This window comes from Sapajus apella, unplaced genomic scaffold (assembly GCF_009761245.1).
Source record: "Sapajus apella isolate SASKATOON/1434 unplaced genomic scaffold, GSC_monkey_1.0 scaffold210, whole genome shotgun sequence".
NCBI classification, from domain to species: domain Eukaryota; kingdom Metazoa; phylum Chordata; class Mammalia; order Primates; family Cebidae; genus Sapajus; species Sapajus apella.
The window spans coordinates 93,472-120,378 of record NW_022437150.1 but is presented as its reverse complement, the minus strand read 5'-3'; the positions used below and the strand labels follow the sequence as shown (position 1 = coordinate 120,378).

Below are 26,907 nucleotides of genomic sequence, written 5' to 3'. Positions count from 1 at the left end.
TACATTGCCAGGGTGAAATTAAACAGAACTGTTTTAGGGTAAAAATCTTGAGGTCCACAGGGAGTTTCCTTGTGGGCAAATTGTGAAGGAAGTATGTAGCTTTTTTTTTTTCTTTAAATCTTTATTTAGGAATAAAATAGGAGGCAGGTTTGCCTGTTACAGTTCCCAGCTTGACTTTTCCCTTTGGCTTACTGCTTTGGGGGGATCCCAAGATTTATTTTCTTTTCACAGTAGATAGATACAATTCCTGTTTCTGGAGTTATTCTGGTTATTATTACTGCATCACAAGCTAGCCCGAAACTTGGTGGCATAAAGCATGTTATTATATTCATTGATTCCAAGGTCAGGAAATAAGACAGAGCACAGCAGGGATTACTACCTCTGCTCCAAGAGGTCTGCAGCCTCAGGTGGAAACTCACCAGCTTTGGGAAACTCTTGGGATAACCGCTGAGGGCTGGAGTCATTTGGAAGCCTCTTCACTCACGTAGCTGGTAAAGGATGCCGGCTGTGGATGGGACTACCAGCTGGAGCATCTACATGTGTGGCCTGAGCTACCTAAGAGTATGGTGGCTTCAGAGTGGTCAAACTTGTCATAGAGTAGCTCGGGATTCTGAAGGTGAGTCTCTCAGGACATCCAACCAGAAGCTGTGACTTCCCATTTCAGAATAAAAGTCAAAATCCTAACAAGGTCCTACATAGCACCCCAATTGTATGTGAGAGAATGATTCAATGGGAGAACACACACAAGGATGGGAGCACAGATTTCACTGTTAGAAAAGACCCCCGGGCCAGGCACCGTGGCTCACACCTGTGACCGCAGAATTTTCAGAGGCTGTGGCAGGCAGATCACGAGGTCAAGAGATCGAGACCATCTTGGTCAACATGGTGAAACCCAGTCTCTACTAAAAATACAAAAATTAGCTGGCATGGTGGCGCTGTAGTCCCAGCTACTCGGGAGGCTGTGGCAGAAATATCACTTGAACCCAGGAGGCGGAGGTTGCAGTGAGCCGAGATCATGCCATTGCATTCCAGCCTGGCGACAGAGCAAGACTCTGTCTCAAAACAAACAAACAAACAAGGCCCCCGAAAACCTAGATGAAAGATGCAAGATTGTTTTGAAAAAAATGTGCACTCCTACGGTTCTTTATGGAGTATTGTCCTGAGCATTGCGGGATTTCCAGCATCTCTGGTTCTGCCCTGTGAAAGCCAGTTGTGGCCGTCATTGAAACGAGCAAAACACCCAAGCATTTCCAAAATACTCCTGCAGAGGGCGGTACAATTTTGTTTAAAATCCCATTGTTTTATATTTAGCAGTTAAGAGCCGGTGACTCAGGGATAAATATTTGTCACAAGAAGAACTTGCTAAGGTGCTTGTAAGTGGCCCCATGGTGTAATGGTTAGCACTCTGGACTTTGAATCCAGCGATCCGAGTTCAAATCTCGGTGGGACCTTCTTACCTTTTTTTCACTTCTTTCAGTTTGTCTTGTCTCTTGAAACTATAGTGGTTCCTTGTAATCCGGTCCACCGTATGACATAGTATCTGATTCACAGTGGTATCCATGTCAGTCCTTAGAAGGGTGAGACCACCTGTGGAAGCAAGCCCATATGCACAATCAACACTGCCAGAAACAACTCCCCAATTCCGTAAGCTGTGCCCAGACGCAAATAGGAGAGGGGCGCCTGTCTGAAATGTCTCTCCATGTCTTGATTCCTAGAAAGGAATGTCTGTGTACATAATAAAGAGATGCCTGTTTTTAAAAGAATGACCACATTACCCTATCACTGGAAAAAAGGTGTCTGACATGAGAAGTGATAAATATCTGATTTTAAGTCAACAAATTTGTAGTGGTACTGTTCTCCCTCCAGGTTTCACTTTTTTTCCAAGGAATACTCTCAGTGAGGATGGGATTCAAGCCCACACATGAAAAGTGTAATGTATTAGCACATGGTCAGGCCACCCATCCTATCCTGGTTGCAAATTTTTAGTTTTTTTCTTAGACTTATTTTTGATAAAGCCTCTGCACTTTAAGTTGACAGGCATGGTAGCGTTCAGAGTTCGTCAGTGCACAGCCCTTGCTGTCCTCGTAGATACTCTCACACAAGTCCTTTCCCTTTTGCTTGAGACAGCTGTTTTACATTTGAGTGATTGCTGTCCTAACCTGCACACATTTCCAGCCTTGTTCACCGCCATTCCTGCCACACGCAGAGCCAAATATTAGCTTCTAGTCACCAGCCATGGTAAAATTCTTTCTCTTCTTCAATTTGTCCGTCTTTTCTCATTTTCTACCTGCAAAACATTTTTGTCCTCCCCTCTACCCTCACGTTGTGAGATCTACTTGTTTTCCTCATTCTTCAAATATTCACTTAGACCTTCCAGACTTTCTTACCGAGACCTTCACTGGGCTTGCTTTATAGGGGCTTACATGCCCCATCTATGTCTCCTCAACACCCTAAGTCTCCTTCTCACTCCACCTCATGATTTAATTGCTCATTTAATAAGCTCTTCCTCTGAGTCTAGACAGCAAGTTCTCCTACGGGAAAGACCAGTACTGTGGTCTTTTTTCACTTTTCATTTCCCAGTTGCATCATGTCTGGCTCATGTTAGGAGTTCAGCAATACTTGCTGAGTGCAGAAAGTTTAATGTAGTTTGATGATCCTGAAATCTAGGGTAGCCTGTGTCCATTTGGTTACACATCTCTCTTCTCTGCTTCTTCCCGTTTCTTTTTACTCTTCTATTACTCCTTCCCTTCACTGATTCCAAGTCTACATGCACTCTAAAGACAAGTCTTCACCCAAGACTGGAGCAGAAGTCTCCCTGGGGGTGAACTGCAACTATGACCGTGTCTTAATGAGGGCTTTCAGTTAATAGCTGAAGTAAGAATGGGAGGTATGTGATTAGATCACTATATTTTTCACGTTTTTGGATTTTATCTTGGAAGAAAGGTTCCTTTCACTGCATTCTTGGCCAGTCGTCCAGAAGTCCACATATGCCTTGGTTACTATTGCTTGTAGGGAGCCCAGGGCCTGACATCATCCTAGCCTCTGGAGGGTAGTAACAAAACATTCCGGATTAAATTGAAAATTTTTGATTGCTACCAATAAGCAAAGATTTAAGCTAATAAATCCTGTGTCCTTTCTGAGGATACAGGGAGGAGACAGTAACCTCTGAAACCATCACTTCCTCTTGCCTTGGTCAAGAGAGTTTCAGCTTGCTGCTCTCATCACAGTGGCCTGAGAGTGAGAGTCTGGGAAGGCTTTAGGAGACAGCCCAGGAGAAGCACGGATGTATTCCTTCTGCTAACCCACAAGTTGCTGCTCAAGGCACAGGCACCATTCTACACGTGGTGCACTTTTTTTTTAAAATCTACCAGGAACCCCACAAGGTTAAGAACGTTGGGGCAGGGTGCAGTGGCTCACACCTGTAATCCCAAAACTTTGGGAGGTCAAGGCTGGTGGATCACTTAAGGTCAGGAGTTTGAGACCAGCCTGGCCAACATGATGAAATCCTGTCTCTACTAAAAATTCAAAAATTAGCCAGGTTTGGTGGCACATGTCTGTAATTCCAGCTACTTGGGAGGCTGAGGCACAAGAATCGCTTGAACCCAGGAGGTGGAAGTTGCAGTGCAGTGAGCGGAGATCACAGCACTGCACTCCAGCCTGAGTAACAGGGAGATTGGGAGATTGTAAAAAAAAAAAAAAAAAATTACAAAAAAAAAAAAATTGGAAATATTTTCCTCCTTGGTGTTGGAAAATGTGATTCAAGTAGTGTATTCATGTCTGGCTGATTATGTTGAGAGACAAGAAATCTATGGGGCATTCTCCACTCAGGTTTGAAATCAGCCCCTTTGTAAGAACCTTTTTTTTTTTTTGGTAAGGAATTTTTCCTATCTCCACCATGGTTTGAAAGTTTGGAATCTCCCTTGGAGGATTTTTACCCTCTTTCCTGAGAGTTTCCTGCCACCTCTGTGCAAACGGGACTGTCCTTGACCATCCTCAACCTGAAGGAAATAATACATACAGTGGTCCATTTCCAAGACAAAGTGCCTTACATCGTCTTAAGTCATCAAACTACAGAAGATTTGCTTGGATAGCCGATGCCTGCTTGTCTCCGTTTTCCCACCCCTTTAGCTGCTCTCACTCAAACCAAAGAAGTTCAGTCTAAGATGAAAGTGTACTATCCTGCCAAATATCTTGTTTTGTCTGTCCTTATCAGCCTGCCCAGATACTTAGGTCGTAAGTCAAATACTTAAAAGAGTCCCTGAGCTAACCAGGATTGCAATGCATTGTGGGCTGCAATAAAATGCAGCAGGACCACACTAAAAAAACACCTTAAGCCTTTGTCTAACAGTCAATAGGCGACATCGGGGAAGATTGTAGCCTCATAGCACTCAGCCTCTGAGGAAGAGGAGTGGGTGGGGGGACTGCGCACCAGGGGATAAAGTCCTTGTTGAACCCGTGCTGGGTGTGCCTGCCCATCAGACACCCGATCTTGCAAAACTGTCATTAAAAAAATCTCACTTTTGCTATTTGTTCTACGAGTCTCTGAGTCCATTCTTTGAGTTTAGACAGTGAATTTGTTCCCCCAGAAACCCAGTCTAGGATTGAGGAACACTCCCGGAGCAGCCTTCCAGAAAACACTGAATTTAAACATTTTGCCCAATGACAGCCAGTCGCAAAAATTCCGTTTCAAAGAAATCCAGCAAGAATCCTGAGAAAAGCAGCCTGCATTTGCAGGGAGAGTTACTGGATGGTGGTTTTCTTGTTCGTCGGGCCTTGGGTATTGCCGGGAGGGAAGTGCTCCTCTTCGTCCACAGGAGGGCGCGCGCGGTCCGCGAACCCACCTCCGGGGTCCGTGCGTCCCTTTAAACCTGAAACCCAAGAGCAGCCTGGCCAGCGTGCTGAAACCCCGTGTCTGCTCAGAAACACAAAAATTTTATTTTTATTATTATTATTATTTTTGAGACGGAGTTTCGCTCTTGTTACCCAGGCTGGAGAGCAATGGCGCGATCTCTGCTCACCGCAACCTCCGCCTCCTGGGTTCAGGCAATTCTCCTGCCTCAGCCTCCCGAGTAGCTCCGTGGTGGCTCGTGCCAGTAATCCCAGCTACTTGGGAGGCTGAGGTAGGAGAATTGCTTGAACCAGGACCCGGGAGGCGGAGGTTGCAGTGAGCCGAGATCGCGCCTGGGCTGCAGAGCGAGACCCCATCTCAAAAAAAAAACCCAAACAAAAAAACCCTGAAATCCTGGACAGCGTCCCAGCCTGCAAGCCAGGACGTTCAATGCGCTCTAGGCGCTCCCTCCTTGAAGAGGCGTGGAATCCGGGTTAAACTGCTTGGAGCTGCGCTGAATTCCTCTCTCACGCTAAGGCAATTGCTCAAGCGCCGGGTTCTAGACGCGTCCCGAGCATGTGGCGCTCCGGGTGGGAAAGCCCGCAGGAGGCGTTTCCGCGCAGAGACGCTGGGGCCAGGCCGGCTGGGAACGTCCAGGAGGCGCAGCGCCCTCAGCCGCGCGCAGGTGGGTTCACAGCGTGGCGCCTGTGTCTGTGCGAAAACTGGGTGTGCGAAGCGGGGCGGGGAACCTTTTCTGTGTCCGTTTGGGAGTCTCCCCTGCGCGTCTTTCCTGCGGGTGAACCTGCCATGGGGGCCGGGGGCCGCGCGCTGTGCGGGAACCCCCCGAGGGGCCTTCCTTTCCCCTTCCTCCCTGCGCCTCGGCAGTTGAGCTCCAGGAATGCGGGGATCTCCTCCTGCTCGTCTTGCAAGTTCAGTTATTTCAGTTTTTCGCAAACGCCAGCGTCTCCCCTGCGACTTTGGAAAAGTCTTTCCATGCACATCCGCAAAGGCGCCGCAGAAACGCCGAGTTTAGTGGAAGCAGTAGGCAGACTGAAGGATCTCAGGCCCCCCATAGGCTCCTCACCCGTGAAATAGCGATGTTAGTTCCCATCTCACCAGGTCACCGGGAGCGTTCGATGAGGCAACAATACAAACACTAGTCACAAAACCTAGCGCAAGGGAAGGGCTCGCTTTTGTTCGATGACTTCACTTTTTTTCTCAGTGAAGAAACTGAGGCCTGAGGGGACACAAAGTTTCTGAACCACTTGGAAGAAACTATGGGGGATGCGAAGGGTGGGCTGAGCTGGCAATGGGAAGCCAAAACAGACTTTAGGGAGGAAGAACTAGGTCATCAAAGACTTTAGGGAGAAATATTAAGAAGTCGGTCCCATGGCGTAATGACCGGCATCTGAAGCTTGATGGTTTCTAAGCAAGAGGAAATGAATTCGATTAAAAGATTTAATGGGGACTTCAGGGGGTGGATACCTATGCTGTCAGAAATGTTTGTTATAGAGATTTACAGGAGAGAAAAAACAAAACCTGATTTGTCTGAGAATCTACATGTTTCCATAAAGTCTTAGCACAAGTGACTCCATTTTGGCTTGGTTTGGTTTGGTTTGGTTTGTTGGGGCCTAGTGCATGAGCCTAGTCCAAAACAATGGCCTTTCAGAATTTTGTTAAAAAGTTTCCCCTTTTTGGTCAGGCTCTCAGGTGAGAGTGTAACCAAAACTTAGTGCCTTAACGCCACTCTCCATTACCATCGTTTTGGGTTTCCAGTCTCAGCGTGTCATTCATAGGTTACGGGTCCTCATGGTTGCACATTTCCGTTAGCTCTTGTAATTCCAGTTGAAGAAAGACTATTTGACAGTCTAGAGATGGCTGCATGCAAGCATTTAAAACCTTTGCGAGAATACAGTGCACCAGGGAGACTATTATCATGACTATTGGGAGGATAATACCACGAGTTTGGAGTATGCTCCTTACCCCGTAAATGAAACCTCCTAAAATCAAATAGATCAAAGGATCAGCTAGATAAAGAGTTTACTCACGCCGAGGCGGACGGATCACGAGGTCAAGAGATCGAGACCATCCTGGCCAACATGGTGAAACCCCATCTCTACTAAAAATACAAAAAAATTAGCTGGGCGCAGTGTCGCGAGCCTGTAGTCCCAGCTACTCGGGAGGCTGAGGCAGGAGAATTGCTTGAACCGGGAGGCAGAGGTTGCAGGGAGCCGAGGTCACGCCACTGCACTCCAGCCTGGTGCCTGGTGACGGAGTGAGACTCTGTCTCAAAAAAAAAAAAAAAAAGTTACTCACTGACTGAGCAATGTCTTTGTCAATCCCCTACCACTGAATTTCATGTGATGTATTTCTCCTTAGGCCACAAGTGCCAGCGGCTGCACAGATACTTCTGTTTAGCCAATTCTATCACAACTTTCCAAGAGAATTTAGAGTCTATTGTGTGACGGTAGCCTTTACAGTAGAATTTGCTAGAACCTGTCATGAGGGATACATTTCTAATCATTGCTTCTTTTACTTTAAACCATGGAAAAAGGACCCAACAAATGATGCCGTTTTAGAAGAGTGAAGGCCACCTGGCAATGTGCTCTTTAATCCATGATGTGGGTTAAGAGGCGTGAACCAATGTTTTGGTTTTGATTATGAGGCAACGCATGTACCATTAAACTTTCTTACCTACATTGGGCTTTCATCTTTTATCGATCAAAGCATAAGGTTATCCATGTATAAAGCTGGCTGCAAAATTCTTCACAAATAAAATACACCCCATACGTGCACGTAACAGACCGCTTTTCCACTTCTTTTTTTTTTTATTTATTTATTGGTGCTGTGACTCTGTTTGTAGAGGCATAAGCAAGAAAAAATATGCAAAGATAAGTTTCATGACAGTAGAAGTCTTCATCTGTGAACTTGGGAAAGCGTTTTGCATTAAGGATGCCAGTCTCTTCTTGGGAGAAATTTCTCTGGTTGGTTTTATGTTAAGGGTTACAATGGGCACACAACTCCAAGAGCTTGGAGGGACTTTTCTCAGTTGTGAGATTATGAACCCAAAGTTCAAGGTCCCAAAGTTTTGTTGTGTCAATGGCAAGGACAGTCTTTCTCTGATGCTTCTAGAAGATGTGAACCATAAAAAAGCTTTCTTTACCTGTTGAAAATATGCTATAGCATAATAATCCAGTGTTATAACATCAGCCCTCTTGCATGGGAAACCTTTTATACAACCAAGAAACATGCATTGAAAATAACGAACGAAATTCCCTTATAAAATGTTTAAACGGCCGACCAGGTGACCAAATGTAACTGAAGCCTTGTTTTCTTAACAATATGACATCAAGCTCTGGTTATAAACCATTTTAAGCAATTTCAGAATTAGCTGGTTTTACATGAAGGTATTTTCTTGATATTTAATTAATTTTTTGTTTAAATTGGGTTAGTAGCTTTATATGAGAAAATTTGGTACAGTAACTTAATATAACCATAATTATAATTGATAGATTATACTATTTTAGAAATCCCATACAATTTAAAAATATATATTAGTATTATTCACAAAAATATAGCCTAAAGAAAACTGAGCATCATTTTGGCAATCCCATGTACCTAAGCATGCCACATAATCCTGGTTACCTCCCTTTTCTGGACACTTTAGGGGCTCTCTGAAGTATTCGAAAGTCAGGCACCAGGGAAGAGAATTTTGAAACTGAAGTTTGATTGTGGGAATTCCAGATTACCATAAGTTATTTATTTTGTGAAAATGGTGACTCAGAAATTTTAAAGAAGCAAAAAATCCTTTATAACCCTTTTGAATTTAGTCAACATATTCACACAGAAAACATTTTCTGTGGAAAAAAAAAAAATAAGACATACACATGATTTCAAAAGTTAAAGCTATAACAAAAGGCAAACTTGGAGAAGTGGCCTCCCATGTCCCTTCCACTCCATTTCCCCCGAGTCTCTCACCGCCAGTTTAGGTAACCAGATTCACTGTTTTCTGGTTTATCTTCACTATGTTTTCTTTTCAGAAAGAAAAACAGGTGTGTGTATGTTTTCCTAATTCTCCTTCTTTCTTGAAAAAAAGGTAGCCTACTGTAGTATTTTTCCATACTTACTTTATTACTTAACACTATCTCCTGGAAATTATATCTTTTTTGTAGCCCCATAGTGCTTCCTCTTTGAGTCCATATGTTACAGTTTATTCAACAAATCTCTTACGCCTAGACATTTAGAGTTAGTTAAAATGCTTCTGGGGTGTAAACAGGCAAAATGAAGATTATTGGTCTTCTGAGTTTGCCCATGGAATTCTGATTCACAAAATGTTTTATTTAAATGTACCCCAATGTTTTCTACCATTTACATTAAAAATAAAATTTTATCCAAGTAGAATCAACCATTTTACATTTAACTTCACTGTTGCTTCTCTTCCTGATAACATTCCATGTGTCTAGTTCCCATGAGTATGGAAGGAGGAGGGTATAAAAGATGTCTACTGGCCATTGTAACATAGCTTGTTTTAAGAAGAATTCACAATACACGAAATGAATTAATAAATCATGCATAGAAATAAACAAAAGCAAAAGAAGCAGGAGGCTCCCATGGAAGCAAAAAAAACCCAGTATCGATGTACAATAACCAATGGTCTCAGGCAATTGTCAGTAACAGTGTTTTGCCTTCAAGTGTGAGCAAATATAAAATTATATTCAACCTCAGTGTATTTTCTATGATATGACTTTCCTTTGAAATGAGTGAGAAAGGAATTTTGCAAACATTTGGAGAAAAGAGAAGGAAAATGCTGAACATATATCTCAAAGTAAGATACAGCCTCTGAAAGGAATTTTAAGAGATCAAAAATATGTATATACATATATATATGTGTGTCTGTGTGTGTGTGTGTGTGTATATATATATATATATATAAACAGAGAGAGAGAGAGAGAGAGAGAGAGAGAGAGAGAGAGGTGCCATCTTCTCTCCACAACTGTGGAAGGTAATTCCTCAAAAAACAACATTGTTCACCAGCAAGTAATAAAGAACAAAAAGAAAAAAAAAACAAAAAAAAGATGACCAAAAAAAAAACCCCTGTTAGCAGAGGATGGTTTTGATCCATCGACCTCTGGGTTATGGGCCCAGCACGCTTCCGCTGCGCCACTCTGCTGGCGACAGTGTGCGGCTCCTCCTCTCATTTATCGTGTAAATGATCAGCTTCTTTAACTCTTTCCTTCCCTGTTTGTCCTTTCTCCCCTTGACCTCTTAAGATCAACTCCCTCCAGAACCAGTTTACTCCAACAATCCGTTTCAAGTTGTGAGCTGCCCTGTACCAATCTACCAAACGTGTTTCAAAACCTGTCATCTTATTCTTAGCAGTTCTGAGCTCAGGAGGAGAAGCTAGAGAGAGTCGAGCAAAGCCCTCAGAAGCCCTTACTTGGGGAGAATCGAGGAAGGGCCAGACTTAATCCCCTTAGGGAGAAGGCGTATTAGCCAGTTCGCTTTCTTTCCTGTCCCCAAGAAAATGTCTTTCACAACACTAGAAGCATTTTGCATATGGACCTAACGCCCTTCGCGGCTTCCCGGGCACCTCGTGTACCCACGCAGCCCCGCCTGACTCCCAGACCCATCCACGCCACTGAATTCATGAAAAGGGGCTCCCTGCCCTACCCTTCGGGGTCACGCCTGCCCACGGCTGTCTCTTACTCCTAGCGAACGTGGCAGCCAAGGCGTGAATAGAGACCTCTGATACCCTCTCATCCTGTGCTGTCAGCAAAGTCCCTCCTGAAACTTTGCTTTTGTTCTTTTCTCCGACTTGCTTTTCCCCATCTGCTCAGAGTTTCTCTGTCTTCAGGAAAGCCTTGTGTCTCCAGTTCCAGGTCGGGCGTAGGACCGGTGGCTGCTACTCTCCAGCAATTTCATTTACATTTTTATTTTCCCCTTCTCTAAAAGCAGGCTGAGACACTGAGGCAGATACACTGGGGTTAGGAAGATGTTCCAGGGTAAGCACGAGAAAACTGGCTGGGATTGTTCATGTGGACAGCGGGGATCCTAAGCAGACCTGAACCAGGCCCCACCAGGACCTGACCTCCGGGGTCCCTAGATTTGGAGCTGCGAGTATTCACTATCACAGCAGGGATCCCCAAGCCCTTGGCCCCTGGCCGGGCATTGGTCGTTAGCCTGTTAGAAAGCGGACCACACAGCAGAAAGTAGACAGCAGGAGAGCAGGGAGGCGACATCTGTATGTCCAGCTGCTCCCAATCACCCTCATTACGACTGAACTCCGCCTCCTATCAGAACAGCTGAGGCATTAGATTCTCAGAGGAGCTCGAAGTCAGTTGAAAACTGCCCGTTTGACGGATGTAGGCTGGCCGCTCTTTATGAGAATCCAAGGCCTGAGGGTCTGTCACTGTCACTCCATCACCCCGGAGGCGACCGTCTAGTTGCAGAAAAACAAGCTCAGCGCTCCCCCTGATTCTGCATTGTGGTGAGTTGTATAACTATTACGTATCACAATTTAATAGTAGAAATAAAGTGCACAATAAATGTAATGCAGTTCAGTCGTCCTGAAACCATTCCCCACTCCCCTACCCCTGTCCATGCAAAAATTGTCTTCCGCGAAAACAGTGTCTGCTGCCAAAAAGGTCGGGGACTGAGGCATCAGAGCCCTGAATTGCTGCCTACACTACAGGTGCTGCCGGAGGGCTTAGGAGGGTTTCCAGAAGCCAGTGAGACCCCAGCCCCAGCCAGTTTTCAGGTTCTTGACACCTCAAGAAAGAATTCAGGGAGGGGTCAGAATGAAGCCAAAGGCAAGAAGCTTTCATTGCTAAGCGAAAGTACACACTTGGGGAAGTGCGGGTGAGCTGGTGAGAAGTCATGCCCAGCAGAGTTCGGGTGTTCTATTTTTACGAGCTCTTCTAATTTGAGGGTGGACTAATCATGAGGTTTTCTGTGGAAGAGGTGAAGATTTCACAAAATCGAGATGCCACCTATTTTTATATTAATATGAGCGTGCTTGGATCTGTCAGGGTGTTGGTGGGTGTGTGATTTTGTACGGTAGTTAGCACATAATTAGGTCTTGGGTAGGGCATGTGTCAAACCCAGCGCAATGTTGGACTCAGATGGTTTCTTTGAGGCAGCTTAGCTCCCATTCTGTTTGTTAGGGTCTTATCAGCCCAAGCTCTTCCTTGTCCTTGTAGCTACTGTAATTTCAACAGCTCCTTTTTTGCTGTCCTGTGAAATTACTGCTTGATGTTTCTTCTATGACCACCCAGCATTCCTGCGTGATAGGGATGAGATTTATCACCTTCCTTGTTCCTCTGGCCCTCTCGCTCCACGAGCATGAGCCCTCCAGAGACTCAGGATCGAACCAGGTGCCTGATCTCAGCCTCTTGCAGAAAATAATCTGAGTGGAAAAAACATTTTTACACCCACAAGCCAGGACTCCTCTCCTCCCCTCCAAGGCATTTCCCCTTTTCCTCTCAAAGGGAGGTCTGTGTTGTATGGGCCTCCTCTCTTCACTGGAACACCAGTGAGGCAGTGGAAGGAGGAGACTGAGCACCTGCCAGGTAATATGCAGTGGTGAACCTCACTTATAGCTCACCTCCCTTTAAAGTGATGCATGGATCTGCGATCCTTCACCTGTATGTTTCAATTTTATGTTTTGAGACAGAGTTTCACTCTGTCACCCAGGCTGGAGTGCAGTGACACGATCTCGGCTCACTGCAACCTCCACCTAGCAGGTTCAAACGATTCTCCTGCCTCAGCTTTCCAAGTAGCTGGGACTACAGGCATATACTACCATGCCCGGCTAATTTTTGTATTTTTAATAGAGATGAGGTTTCACCATATTGGCCAGGCTGGTCTCGAACTCCTGACCTCATGATCCACCTGCCTCAGCCACCCACAAATGTATACATTTTAAGGATTGTTGTATCCTCCTAAAGAATTGACCCTTTAATTATTGTGTAATGCCCCTCTTTATTCCTGGTAATTTTCCTTGCTCTGAAGTCTACATTGTCTAAAATTAAAATTACTCCAAGCTTTCTTTTGACTAATGTTAGCAAAATATGCCTTTTCCCATGCCTCCTTACACTGTGGCTTGTGTATCCCTAATCATGCGGCTGAGAGTCCCATAACCCAAGATTCCTCTACAGGAATCAATGTGCCGTTCTGAAAGCTCTGCATACCTCCCACTGCTCCTTCATGGTGAACGAGCGTAATAAACGCCTGCGCAGCAGCCTCAGTTGTGTACCACCAGGTCATCCATCTTCATGGAAAAGAACCAAAGCCCTTAGCACGTGGCGCTGGCTGAGCTTCCATGCAAAGCCACCTCCACTTTGCCAATCACACAAGTGAGCCAGCTTAAAAGTGGATTCTCCAGCTGACACCACGTGGAGTAAAGCCAAGCCAACCCTGCCCAAACTGCAAATGGGGAGAAAAATGATATTATCGTGTTAAGTCACTATGGTCTTGGTGGTTTGTAATGCAGCAATATATAAATGGAGCAGTAAAAAACAATAGTGTCAGCCAAAATAATAGAGAGCAGGCCTACACCACAACTACTTAAGAGTGGATCTGCTTCTGATTAACAAGTTAGCCTTAGTTTAAGATTCATAGTTTATAGAAGTTTGTGCCAATACAATATAGAATTGTATTAGCTCAACAAAGAGTGTAGCTTGTACTTTGTAAAACAGTGCTGGGTTGGTGAGAAAGTTTGTAAAGTGCTGATCACAGCCCTGGAACGTTTGGGCATCAAAGACAGGAACACCTGGTCCATCGCTCAACCCCTTGCTGCTTGAACCCCTCAGAGAGGGTCTCCTGGCCTGGAGGAGGGGACCTGCTCACAGGCTCGTAAAGGGTCTTGCAGGAGGCCTCTGGGCTGGTTGACATGAGAGTGGCATTCTCTGGTCTCCCGCCTGTTCCATGGGTGACTGGGCTCAGGAAATATTCTCTCCTTTGAGGTACATCATGTGTTGAGAACTTGCTGGCTCTTACCCATTCCCACATTCCTGCAGCTGCACCTCAATAATTATCTATTGTTTAACTCTGCAATACCAGTTTAGTTTTTTTAGAATAACCACATACCCCCTACTAAATATAGATGACGTAAACTGTTCTATTGTGTGTACTCACCCCATGATCAGCCTTCCTTGTGTGATATGATCAAACTATGTGTGTGTTGCAATTAATATGTGTGGAGCCTGGAGCTCTGGGTCTTTGTAGTCGTCATCCTGTGAAGAAGCTCTGGGCCCATGCTAACGATTTCTATTGCTGTGTTTGTATCTTTTTTTCCTTAATTCCCATGTCGCCGCTGGGGCTTAGGAACACCTACGGGTTGTGCTGTGGCTGGTTTGCAAGGCAATAGTGAGAAGGCATCATTTTTTCCATCCTTTCTGGGGATAGGAGAATTAAGTACTGAGTTTCAGATATGCTGAATTTAAGGTACATGTTACTCAAGTAACTTGCCTCAGGCAAGTTCTGGACTGCAGATACGGGAGAAGACAGCATAAAACTGAAGGGCCAACAAGAATTATATTGAGGTATTATATAGGCAACTTAAAAGGGGAAGAGGTGCCAAGATGAATAGTTGGAAAATGGCATCTTGGTCGCCCAGGCTGAAGTGCAGCGGCGTGGTCTCGACTCACTGCAATCTCCGCCTCCCCGGTTCAAGCAATTCTCCCGAAGTGCTGGGATTATAGGCATGAGCCACCACGCCCGGTCCTGAAAAATGGCGTCTTTTAAACCTTGGGGTTGGCCTTAACAGGAGGAAATTTATAAGGAAAAAAGGGTGTGGTGTTACTGATGCCATGGGGAGTGTTTTAGGAAGTGTAAATGTCAAGAAGGCAAGTAAAATTAAGACCAAAGGATATCAATTGGATGCAAAATGAGGTCATGAGCAAAAGTCATCACTATGTAGACCATCAGGAATAGGAGTCAGAACCCTTCCACCCACTGCATCCTGAGCTGCAGCTTTACCAACTGGTTGAGTCAGATGAGATAGCACACACAACACAAGTTACATAAAGCAGTTTATTACTTAACAGATAGGCAGCAAGCGACAAGAGAAGCCCAAGATTCATAACAAGCTGGTTCCCCAAGGCTTAAGAAAGCTTCCAGGGTGGATGGAGTCTGGACTGTACGCTCCCCACTTGTATCTCAGCTAGAAACCCTGAAGGGTAGTCCACTCTGGGTTATATACCTGAGGAGCAATGGAATGCACTGGGCAAGGGTTTGAAGGACATACGTGCAGAGGAGACAGGAACAAGGACTGTCCAGGACAGTTCCTCCCTATCTCAGTATATTGCATTTCCAGCACATCCTACAGTATTCTGAGAACTACAGGCAAGGAGAGGGGAGAAACTGGATCACTGGAGGGGCACATCTCACCAAGCAGTGAAAGGAGTGTGGTGCATCCAAGCATCCAAATGCCAGCTCTCCATGGTTTTGTTAGCTCCAGCCCAGGTAGATCCTAAAAAGGTCACCAGTTTGGCTGATCCCTGGACTGTTCGGTTAACTTCCCAGTCTGCTTGTCACATTCCTGAGACCATCAAGTCTAAGGCCTCTTGTGTGACCTGACGATAAGGATTGCATCTATATAATGAATGCACATGACTCCTTTGGGCAAAAGCACAGCGGCAAAGTCCCATCCCACCCACCGGGGGCAAATGGCAGGTGAGGCAGCACTATAAGTGTATATTGCATACTTTGCCATATGAATACAAGTTGATCTCTGCTCTCATCCCTGAAAGGGATTGGGAAGAATCCATCAGCCAGATCAATAACTGCATCATATCACTTGCCGGACGCCTCCATGACATGTTCAGTTACTGTGGTGATATCTGGGCCCCTAGTGCCAACAGGTCTACAGCATTTAGCTCTCAGCAGTTAAGTGTCAGACTCCAGGCTCCCCTGGATTTCTTACCCAGTCAAACCAGACTGTTAAAGTGGAACTGGTTGCCCACACACTTCCGCTTGAACTAAGTATTGGATGAGGAGTGTGATGTGCTTCTTTCCCTCAGGGATATTATGTTGTCTTTACCGTACCATCCTTTAAGTTTTGGGGAGACGTGGTGGTGCTTGGCTATGGACTTGCCTCACTGTGATGGCTAACATGTTCCTTTTAGTTGGGGCATAGCCTAGTAAGCACCATGAGGTTGTACATTGCATCAGGTCAATCCCTACAATACACTCAGCCAATGGAAACACAACCAGTGGCCTGTTACAACTGCTACATGGCCACACTCCTAAGTGAGAAAGCACTTCCCTACCTAGCATTTCCTTAATTCCCCACCCTCCAAACCTCCAGAAGCCACCTGGCATTCAGGCCATTCTTCAGAGGCAGGAACCACAGTGACTTGGGCCTCAGTGTCTAGCAGTTCTATGTAAATTAAAATCTGCCTCCATGTCCACTCTAACAGGTGCATAAGCCTCCAGTCTCAGTGCAGGGGTCAGAGGGCCAGGCTGAAATCAATTAAGACCTTGGTTCTTCTACACCTGTTTCAGCTGTTTAAAAATGTGTGGGTACAGAGAACTTGTGTTAGGGCCTCGGAAGATGGCTCTCCCGGAGAGGCTGAAGGGGATGCCAGTGTCTCTGCTTGTGTCTAGACTTTGCCAGTGCTCCTCCTGCATGCTTGGCACCTGTTGATTCTGTGAACTGCAAGGGCCCTCCTCTGATTGGTTCAGATTGCATGTATTGGACAGGCGGAGGCCATCAGTCTCTTACTTAGGAACCCCCTGCTGCATCAGTCAGTTCCACAATCTGTAACATGGGGACACCTGGAGGCAGCCCCACTACCAGCCCTTGGATTGCCCCCTCTCAACTTAGCCTTCTGTATTTGGTTGCCAGATTAAATCTGTCAGATTTGACCCCCATTCTGCTGCCAGGCTGGGAGAGTGTGGTAAAGCTTTTCAATGGCCTCACCAAAGGCTATTCCAGGAGGAAGAAGGCTAATCCGTTGGTTATGCCAGGGCCGAGGACCCTGCTCTATGAAGTCATCAATATTGCATCTAGACAATATCGTATCATCCGATTCTCCCTTCTGGAGGTTGGATAGCCATGAGCCAGGGCCACCCTGCACTAGGCCATGACAGCCTCATGTCCTGACCACCAAGTGCACACTGGAAGCTTAGTCAAACCACCCTGGATGGGAAAAGAGCCTAGAATGCTAGACACCAACCAAATAGGAAGAGTCCAGCTTGTGAGCACAGCCATCTGCAGCTGTGGCCGGTTGGCTCGCCCAGAACATCTGCTGTAACACTGGGTTGTGAGCCAATCTACCCAGGCTGTGCCATTTTTTTCATGACAGCAGAATGTTCTGCCGCTCCTCATCTGCCACCTGAGATAACCAAGACAACATGTCTTCTTCCGGTTTTTGCCCATAGCCGTCCTTGAGATCACTAATTTGCCTTTCTGTGAAGGAGAGCATTTTGATAGTTTCTTGCTAAGCTGCCTCATCAGTCTCACACTGCCGGGTAAAGATGGGCTGCATCACGCACAGTCCTTCCTTCTGACGTGCCTCAGAGACTCTTTTTATAAACTCTTGGTGGCTTAGGGTCCGAGTATCCATTTCCCAGGATTTCTGTCCTGGGGAATGAGCAATCACATACATGTCCCAAAGCTAGGGGACAGGGTTTCACACTCCTCTGTCTCTACATTCCTTTCTCTCTGCCTCAATTCATGCAGCCAGCTCATTCACATCTGTGAGGAGGTGACATATGTCCAGTTATCATTCCTCCTTCCCTATAAAACACTTGGCAGCATGTCCTGCTCCCGTAACCCCGGGCTGACCTCTCTGCCCTGGACTGGGTGCTGAAGGGCATTGCCTCCCTCTTACCCATAAGTCATGGTTCTGTCGGACCAGCCCCTGCTGCTATGCCAGTTTTGTGAAGCAGGTTCACTAATTACCAACCCCAGGGGAGAACTCTCACTGAGTGAAGAATAGCAAAAATCACCACTATGCCAACCACCAGGAATCAGAGCATTTCCATCCACTGCATCCTGGCTACAGTTTTACTAACTGCCACAGTCGGATGAGACAGAATACGTTCACGTGCCACAAGTTATGTGGAGCAGGTTTACTATTCAGACAGGCAGTAAGAGACAACAGAAGCCTAAGACGCAAGCACGTCAGTCCCCTAAGGCTCAAGAAAGTGGCCAGGGTGGTGGAGTCTTGATTGCACGTTCCCCGTATGGCAGGCGGGGGTGAGAAACTTAATGTCTGAGGGGAGGCTCCGCTGGACAATCAGGGATGATGGCGAATGCAAGCGGGCGTGGCGGGTGAGCAGCCGAGGCAGGCAGGACTTCAGACTTTCTGGGTCTGGGCTTGCATATGGAGGCCTGATATCACCAAAATTCCTGTAAGTAAAGAGCAATCTGAAGCAGCACTTCTTTATACCTAAAGCTTTAACCCTGTTTACTCATAGGTCAGGTAAACAAGAAGCAGCTACTGATAGATTGGCAGACCTAACATTTAAACGAAAATACTTGGAGGGGGCCGGGCGCGGTGGCTCAAGTCTGTAATCCCAGCACTTTGGGAGGCAAAGGCGGGTGGATCACGAGGTCAAGAGATCGAGACCATCCTGGTCAACATGGTGAAACCCCGTCTCTACTAAAAATACAAAAAATTAGCTGGGCATGGTGGCGTGTGCCTGTAATCCCAGCTACTCAGGAGGCTGAGGCAGGAGAATTGCCTGAACCCAGGAGGCGGAGGTTGCGGTGAGCCGAGATCGCGCCATTGCACTCCAGCCTGGGTAACAAGAGCAAAACTCCGTCTCAAAAAAAAAAAAAAGAAAATACTTGGAGGATGTATAATTGCTGTTATGATTATGTTATTAATCTTTCCTGTTTCTCTTTGTGTAGTCTGCAAGTACATCCGGAAGCCTCCAGTAAATAGTTCAGCAAGATGGAGCTGTACTTGCTTACCTAGCTTTGTAAAACAAAAAAATCGAGGGACAGGGAATATAGAACCCCACAAATACAATTTGACTTAGCATTACCTTAAAAGTTTTTTAAGTTTGCTAAGGAGGGAACAAATAAGCGGCTTAACAACAATCCAAAGAAGAGAATTTAGGGCCATTAATCTGGTGGCAAAACCCACTAACAAAAAGTTGGGAGAAAAGACAATGTAATAACATGGGGGAGAGGGTTTGCTGTGTGTCTCCAGGAGAGAATCAGGACCCCGTCTGGCCGCCATCTCAGCAGTTAAAACTATATGCCCTTATGATAATTCCAGCGGTGGTGGGTATACCCAGCGCCGGGACTGTACGAAATTATGCTTGTCGGGCTTGTGTTCCTTTCCCACCTCTGATTCGATGTGTTTCATGGATGACTCCTCAGTGGAGGTCTATTCCAATGATAGTGCCTTATTGCCACCGCCTAATGATCATAGATTTCCTGCCCAACCCAAAGAGGAAGGGATGGATTTTAATTTGTCTATTGGGTATAAATTTCCACCACTGTGCATAGGAAAATCTTCAGGATGTTTAAAGTTTGATTATCAGAATTGGATGTGGATAGTGCCTTCTGCAAGCAATATCTCTTATTAAGAACCTAATGTGTTTAGTAGTATTTCTTTCCAAGTACTTACCAATAAGTCTAATCCCCAAGAAACGTATAAAACCAAGGGCCTACTAGATTGCTTAAAAAAGGATGTTGAAGGACCTTGTGAATTCAGTAGTATTCAATGAGAAGATTGTAATGCTCCAAAAGCTGTTTTATTACGTAACTCTAATACAGAGGTTGCTATTGACTGGGCTCCGAAGGATATTATTGGATAAATTGTTTTAGTCATAATACCCGGTGTCATGAATATAAATATTTATTAAATTCTGTGGAAGGAGAATTGTCAGCCTACAGGAAAAGAGAACGGGTTTCTCCTTACCCATTCAAATGGCTGAAAAAAGGAATTGTTTCTCTTAGAAACTGATTCATCCTGTTGTTACTCCAGAACATCCTGAATTGTGGAAATTGGCTACTGCTATATCTGGAATTTGATATTGGAATACAATGTATCTTTAAAAAATTTTTTTTTCCCTAAAGATGGGATTTCACCATGATGGCCAGGCTGGTATTGAACTCCTGACCTCAGGTGATCCACCCACCTCGGCCTCCCAAAGTGCTAGGATTACAGGCGTGAGCCACCGGCCGGCTCTAAAAATTCTTAACGTAAAAGCAGGAATAACTACCTATAAATGTCTCAATGTGATGCTGCGCTTCACTGGTCACATTCTATGTTCCGCCTCTGCACCTGGTTCCTTTTTTCTTGTAAGGCTTAATCAGTAAAAGTAACGTAAATCTTAATGTCTTTTTTAAGCAGTATGGAAAAGTGCTGACGCACTATGCTCCTCACCTCATCTCAGCTAATTCCTGAGCTCCTGCCTGTATGACAGGCGATGTACTTGATCCTGTCACGGCCACACCCTATTTACCCTGCCCCCAGTCAGTGACCACCAAGGCCACACCCTGCCTACGCCCTACCTACCCTGCCCGCAGATTTGCAAGTCAGTAAAAGTGAGAGCATCCTGGCATCCGGCATTGGGGGCCACTGCCGGACTCTGTCCTTTGGTTGGCAGTGGACCCCCGTGCCCAAACTCTCTTTTCTCTCTCTCTGTATCTTGTGTCTTTTACTTCTACAATTTCTCATCTTTACACCAGCAGGGAGGGGCTCGCAAAACCCTGTAGGGCTGGAGGCTACAGGTGCATGCCATCACACCGGCTAATTTGAAAAATGAAAATAATTGTAGAGATGAAGATCTCGCTATGTTGCCCACACTGGTCTCCTGCGCTCAATCGATCCTCCTGCCTCGGCCTCCCAGAGTGCTCGGATTACAGGTGTGAGCTGCTGCGCCCGGTCGTGGCATGATTTTTACGTAGAAAGCCCTGAAAATCACACACACACACATACACAAACTGTTACAGCAAATACAGACATTTAGCAAAACAAGCATAAACTGCACATGAGTTCCAGCATACAGGGCTGGGGAAGCGGAGCGCAGCCAGCTGCCCTGGGGCCCTGCAGGCGCTCTGGTCGCGAGCAGGAGCTGGGGCCCGACTGGCGGCAGCCTCTGCCCTGCAGACTCCCAGAGCCCTCGCTGTGGCTCCCACGGGCGGACCCAGGCGTGAAGCAGTGGCGAACCGCCCTTCCTTCCCACCTCGGTGACCTGGTGGCCGTCTGTCTCCCAGACTACCCTGCTCAGCCTAGACGGGACACAGCGCCTTTGGGTGGCAGGGGCCACTGAAGTGTGCAGGGACTGGGAAGGTGAAGCTAGGGACCCAGATCCTGCCGCCTCTTTAGGCCACTGGGATCTGGAAGGTATCTTTAAATTCTTCCCAGCAACTGTCACGGTGGTGGTATGTTTCTTGCCCTTGCACTTTTAATAGACTAAAACCAGCAGCCAGGCCAGGCGCCGTGGCTCACGCCTGTAATCCCAGCACTTTGGGAGGCCGAGGGGGCGGAACACGAGATCAAGAGATCGAGACTCTCCTGGCCAGCATGGTGAAACCCTGTCTCTAAAAAACAGAAAAAACCAATGGCCAAACTCTACTATTTATAGCAATCAAAGTATTCACTCATGAGCCTAATTTCTTTGCAAATGCCAAGCAAAAAAACCTCAAGGAGAGATGGAAGGAGCAGGTGATTTTTTTATTCCACTATGGCGTCCTGCTCCACACATATGAGGGTGAAAGTTTTTTTTTTAAGATGAAACAAATTTGTCATTAATGAAAGCATTGTCAAAATCATCTCAAAGTTCCCCAGCTTTTGAATCACCTGGAAGCTTCTAAAAATTAAGACTTGTAGACAATACCAGAGACCCTCTGAATTAGAAGGGGGTGTGGAATAGTCCGCCTGCAGAATCACAACGGAAGTTCTGGACTTCACATGCCCTCAGAAGAGTCCCCTGCACCTGTGGTCAGCAGCTCAGGGCTGGTCCTTACTGATGTGAGGGGCGTGGGAAGGTGAGGACCCGCTGCATAGCATCTCTCCCGCCCAGTGGGGAACAGCTCGACAATTTCCTCATTGACTACACAGTTAAGTGAAAACATACACTATGAAAATGCCACAAAAAAGCTGTTGCTATATGAAAATGTATAAATTTGCTTCACATTATTATGGGGGCTTGGCAGAGAGGAGAGTCTGACTGTTGAAGCAGGGTCATGGGAATGGGGAGGTCCATCATATTCTCTGTAATTTTTTCATCATAGACAGGAGTTTATAAAACCGCCGAGTACAGAATGGTGGTCAAGAACACCAGTTCTGGAGACAAACACACCAGTTGGTGTCCCTTCCCCACTAGTACAACCTCAGCACATTGTTCTAAGCCTTAACTTGCTTAAATGTAACCTGAAATGACGAAGGTAGATCTTTACTTAGGCTTGACAACGCTGAAAGTAATACTAAAAATAAAAGCAGCCACTACTTCTATAAGTGAGGCACCGTCTGAAACATTTCAGAGAGTTTTTCTTAATTGAATTTATGATAATCCCACCAGGTAGGCACTGTATCTGTAACCATTTTACCAACACAGAGTCATGAAGAAGTCTACCAAGACCAGCTCGGCCATAGAGACCCCCCACCCAGGCGGCGCTGAAGGCATTGAGAAGCAGACACTCAGAACAGCAAAGTGGGACCATCCAGGGACCAACAGCCTTCCGAGCTGAGAGTCTCAGGGGCCAACAGCATTCCACCAGGCTGAGGGCCTTGAGCTGATTCTGACCCATGTATTCATTCTCTCTGAACAGGCGATTATTATTAACAAACAGGTGTTCTGTGTCTTCTCATAGAACCAACATAAACTAGGTAGGCAGCTGGTGCCTGCTTACCACTGATCAAGGACAGACCAGAAAGTATTCTCCAGGAGGGAGACACGGGGGCAGGTCACATATCCCGTGCTTGAAGAATTGTTTTAACTGGTATATGGTATGCCTACTCTGTTTTGCTACTTTAGAATGCCCCAAGTAGTTTTCCCCTTGGGCGGCGGTGTGTGGGGGTGGCGACTAGGTTTTCCTTGCCATTGTTCTTAGCAAACAACACAGTCCATTTCTCAACTCAGTGTTTCAAAACGGAAGCCAAATAGCTTGCCTAAAACCCTACATATGATGAGAAAGTGGCAGAAGAAAGAACTGTACCCAGATAATTTGGCTCCCAAGATTCCTGGCAGATCTATGCTGCCAGTTCATAAGGACTGGTGAGATGCCTCCTCTCTACACTGTCATACAAACACTCGGCAATCTGCCTCTGCTGCTTCACTTTTGGGTGATAGCATATGGACTGTTTGTGTTCTTCTTTCTTCTCCTTGAGCGTTAGGATTGTGTAATCTTGTCCTGCGTTCCTCTTGTACTCCTAGTGACAACATAGGGTCAAAAAATGTATAAATATATTATACATTGTTTGTAGCTCAATACTTTTCTTTTTTAAAAAAATTGAGATGGGGGTCATTCGATGTTGCCCAGGCTGTCTTGAGCTCCTGACTCAAGTGATCACCCCACCTAAACCTCCCAAAGTGCTGGGATTACAGGCACAAGCCACAGCGCCCAGCCAATAATTTATTTTAATATGAAATAAATGTGTTTGCAATCTTTTTAAAATTAGAGATGGAGTCTTCCTATATTGCCCAGGCTGGAGGGCGGTGGCTTTTCAGAGGCACAATCATTGCACATTTAGCCTTAAACTCCTGGGCTCAGATGGTCCTCCTGCCTTACTTAGTCTCCAGAGTAGCTAGAACTACAGGTTCACCACTATGTTCGCTTTACCAACATTTTAAAATCTTTTTTGTTGTTGTTTGTTTGTTTTTTATATAGATGGGGTTTCACCTTGTTGGTCAGGATGGTTTTGAACTCCTTATCTCAGATGATCCACCCACCTCGGCCTCCCAAAGTGCTGGGATTACAGGAGTGAGGCCCCACGCCTGGCCTAATCTTTTCTCTTTCTTTTTTGGTTTGTTTAACATTATTTTTTAAGATCATCGTTGCTGCTAATCTGGTCTTGATTTGTTAATTGGGAAATAGTCTTTCTTTCAGTTGTTACCTACAGCATTACAATTATCCATGATCCAGCTACTACCAGCTCACATGATCTCAAGGTGACAAGGGGCTCTCTGCTTCTGGCACCGATGGAAGAAAGAATACTAAGTACAGGAAAAAGTAAGCACAGACTTTCTCCATACTGGTCTGGCAGCCCAGTCACCATCTCCAGGCATAGACAGGGTGTGATGTTTATATGCAAAGAGAAGTCATAAAGAGGAATCTGGAAGAAGGCAGCTTGCTTCTAGGTATGCAGTGAAGGTAGACAGAGGAAGACAGTGAAAAGGGAAAGAATAACAAAAGAAAAAAATACATGGGAGTTTTATCCTCATTTTCTAGATCAAATAGCATTGGACTGTCACATTCCAGAGAAAGAATTATTTGTGACTTAGAGTCCAATTTTGTAACCTTGTCCCTGTCCCCCAATATATCTCGCCGTGAAGCTTCCCTGCTCTGCAACAAATGCTCATGGTCTCAAGAGCTCAGGCTTTCAGGTCCTGGTTCCTGAAACGGCCATTTTCTGGCACTAGAAAGGTGAAGATCAGAGCAAGTTGCATGGATAAAATTAGGACACTGTGGCAGAATTTTTAAAAATCTCATCATCTACTCCCTACTCACCCATCTACTTGGGGTTTTCTCTCTCTCTCTCTCTCTCTTTCTTTCCTTTTTATTTTCTTTCTTTCTTTCTTTCCTGTAAGGTTACTTGGGGTTTTCTTGCCTGGCATTTGCAAAGAAATTAGGCACATGGGTGAATACTTTGATTGCTAAAATGATAAAGTTTGGCTGTTGGTTTTAGTCACTGAAAGTGCAAGGGCAAGAAACATATCACCATTGCGACAGTTTCTGGGCAGGTTTTACTGGTGTAGTGTTTATCACATTTGCCCAATACAGTAAGGACCCTTGGTTTGAAACCCAGTAGGATTTATTATTATTGTTTTTAATTTGAACAGAACTTCTTGTCTTCTCTCCCGTCCCGGACTTGAAATCTGCTTACCCAAATCCTAGAGACGCTCCCACCCGCACGCCTTCCCCTCCCACCGTTCGGGGCGTTACCAGCTCCTCCCTCCTGCGAGGTGGGCTGGGTTCCCCCGCCCCGCCAGTGTCAACACGAGGAAGCGTTTCCGGGGCTGCGTCTCCCTTGTGGCGCTGGTTCTCAGCCGAATGCAGACAGCGGAAAGGAGGGTTTTTCGCAGGAGGTCGGCAAGTGTTTCTAGAAGGAAAAGAGCTTCTCCTCTAATTAGAACTCCGAAGACTACACTGCAGTCAGGTGAAGCCATTAGCCAGTCACTTATTATTTGTGTTATGGGAAGCGTAATGCTCTACTTTTTATAGAATTCCTCCGAATTGACTTATCATTGAGGTTACTAGTTGGTTACAACTAAACATTCAGATATTATAAATTTGAAAACTAATCAGTACTTTTTAAAGCATAAAACAATGGGAAGAACATCTAAATACTAGAAATAGGTTTAAAAATTAGTACATAGATTTATAGATGCATAAATCTTAAAGAATTACCTTTCCAAAATAAGTATATGCCTCTTCTTATTTTTATAAGTAACTGCTAGGAAATATACAAAAAAGTACAGATCAATTATTTATCGAATGTTCCTCAACTTAAATTATCATCGAGTTTTTATATTATAAATATCATGTGTGAAAGTGTGCATTTCACCATAATCAAAAAAATTATCTGGGAGTGGTGGAAGGAAATGGGGAGAATTCGGCATTAGTCTTTTAGGTGAGAAAGGAGAACTTCGCCAGCAGCGAGTTTCCGTAGTGTAGTGGTTATCACGTTCGCCTAACACGCGAAAGGTCCCCGGTTCGAAACCGGGCGGAAACAAGACAGCGTTCTTTTCCTCCGCCGTTAATGCTGCCTCCGAGTACTTTTATTTGACCAATGGAATCTTTGTGTTTTGCCGAACGCATAAACCGTCAACCTTGGTACTCCTTCAGTCACCCGGCGACGTGGCGCCGAATCCCCCGTTGCACCGTTCCATTCCCTACCCGACACTAACCCTCACCCTCATCCTCCTTTTCTGATCTCCATCCGAGGGGCCCCGGTGGTGTCAACTCCAAATAGGCACCTGAGGCCCAGAGCCCCACCCGCCTGCACCTCGCAGGTGAGACTGGCTTCCTTGGAATACGGAGAGCAGGACTTGCAGGGTTTTCGCGGAGGGAGTTTCCTCAGGGATTTCTAAGGAGCCGGGCTTCGCTTCGAGCCCTTCGGGGAACTGGACTTGCTCTTTTTTGCTGAAAGACAGAGGGGAAACACAACTTTTGTTTTGCTCTGTTCGTTGTTTGCTTTTAGACGGAGTTTCTTGTAGCCCAGTATAGACTGCAACGGCGCGATCTCGGCTCACTGCACCTCCGCCTCTCGGGTTCAAGCGATTCTCCAGCTTCAGCCTCCGGGTTAGCCGGGATTACAGGCATGTGCTGCCGCCACTCCCAGCCACCACTCCCTGCTAAGTTTTTTTTTTCTTTTTCTGAGATGGAGTCTTGCTCTGTTGCCCAGGCTGGGGTGCAGTGGTGCGATCTCAGCTCTGTCTCCGGGGTTCAAGCGATTCTCCTGCCTCAGCATCCTGAGTCTGGGATTACAGGCCTGCGCCACCATGCCCGGCTGATTTTTGTATTTGTAGTAGAGACGGGGTTTCACCACGTTGATTAGGCTGGTCTTGAACTCCTGACCTCATGATCCGCCTGCCTCGGCCTCCCCCAGTGCTGGGATTACTGCCATGAGCCACCTCAACCAGCCAAGTCCTATATTCTTTAGCGTTCTCTGTATGTCTTACTACGCAATCCCTTCTTCCTCTACTCCTGTAATTACTTTTTTTTTTTTTTTTTTTGAGACGGAGTTTCGCTCATGTTACCCAGGCTGGAGTGCAATGGCGCGATCTCGGCTCACCGCAACCTCCGCCTCCCGGGTTCAGGCAATTCTCCTGCCTCAGCCTCCTGAGTCGCTGGGATCACAGGCACGCGCCACCATGCCCAGCTAATTTTTTGTATTTTTAGTAGAGACGGAGTTTCACCATGTTGACCATCCTGGTCAACATGGTGA

General features: G+C 45.9%; 3 non-coding genes across 3 annotated transcripts; 2 read left to right on the top strand and 1 right to left on the bottom strand.

Annotated features, from left to right (window-relative positions):
- The first annotated feature begins 1,379 nt into the window (after window positions 1-1,379).
- Window positions 1,380-1,451, top strand: TRNAQ-UUG. Its single transcript has one exon. It is a non-coding gene; the product is annotated as a tRNA-Gln (tRNA).
- Window positions 1,452-9,926: 8,475 nt separating this feature from the next.
- Window positions 9,927-9,998, bottom strand: TRNAM-CAU. The gene has a single exon. It is a non-coding gene; the product is annotated as a tRNA-Met (tRNA).
- Window positions 9,999-25,619: 15,621 nt separating this feature from the next.
- TRNAV-AAC lies at window positions 25,620-25,692 on the top strand. The gene has a single exon. It is a non-coding gene; the product is annotated as a tRNA-Val (tRNA).
- Window positions 25,693-26,907: the final 1,215 nt, after the last annotated feature.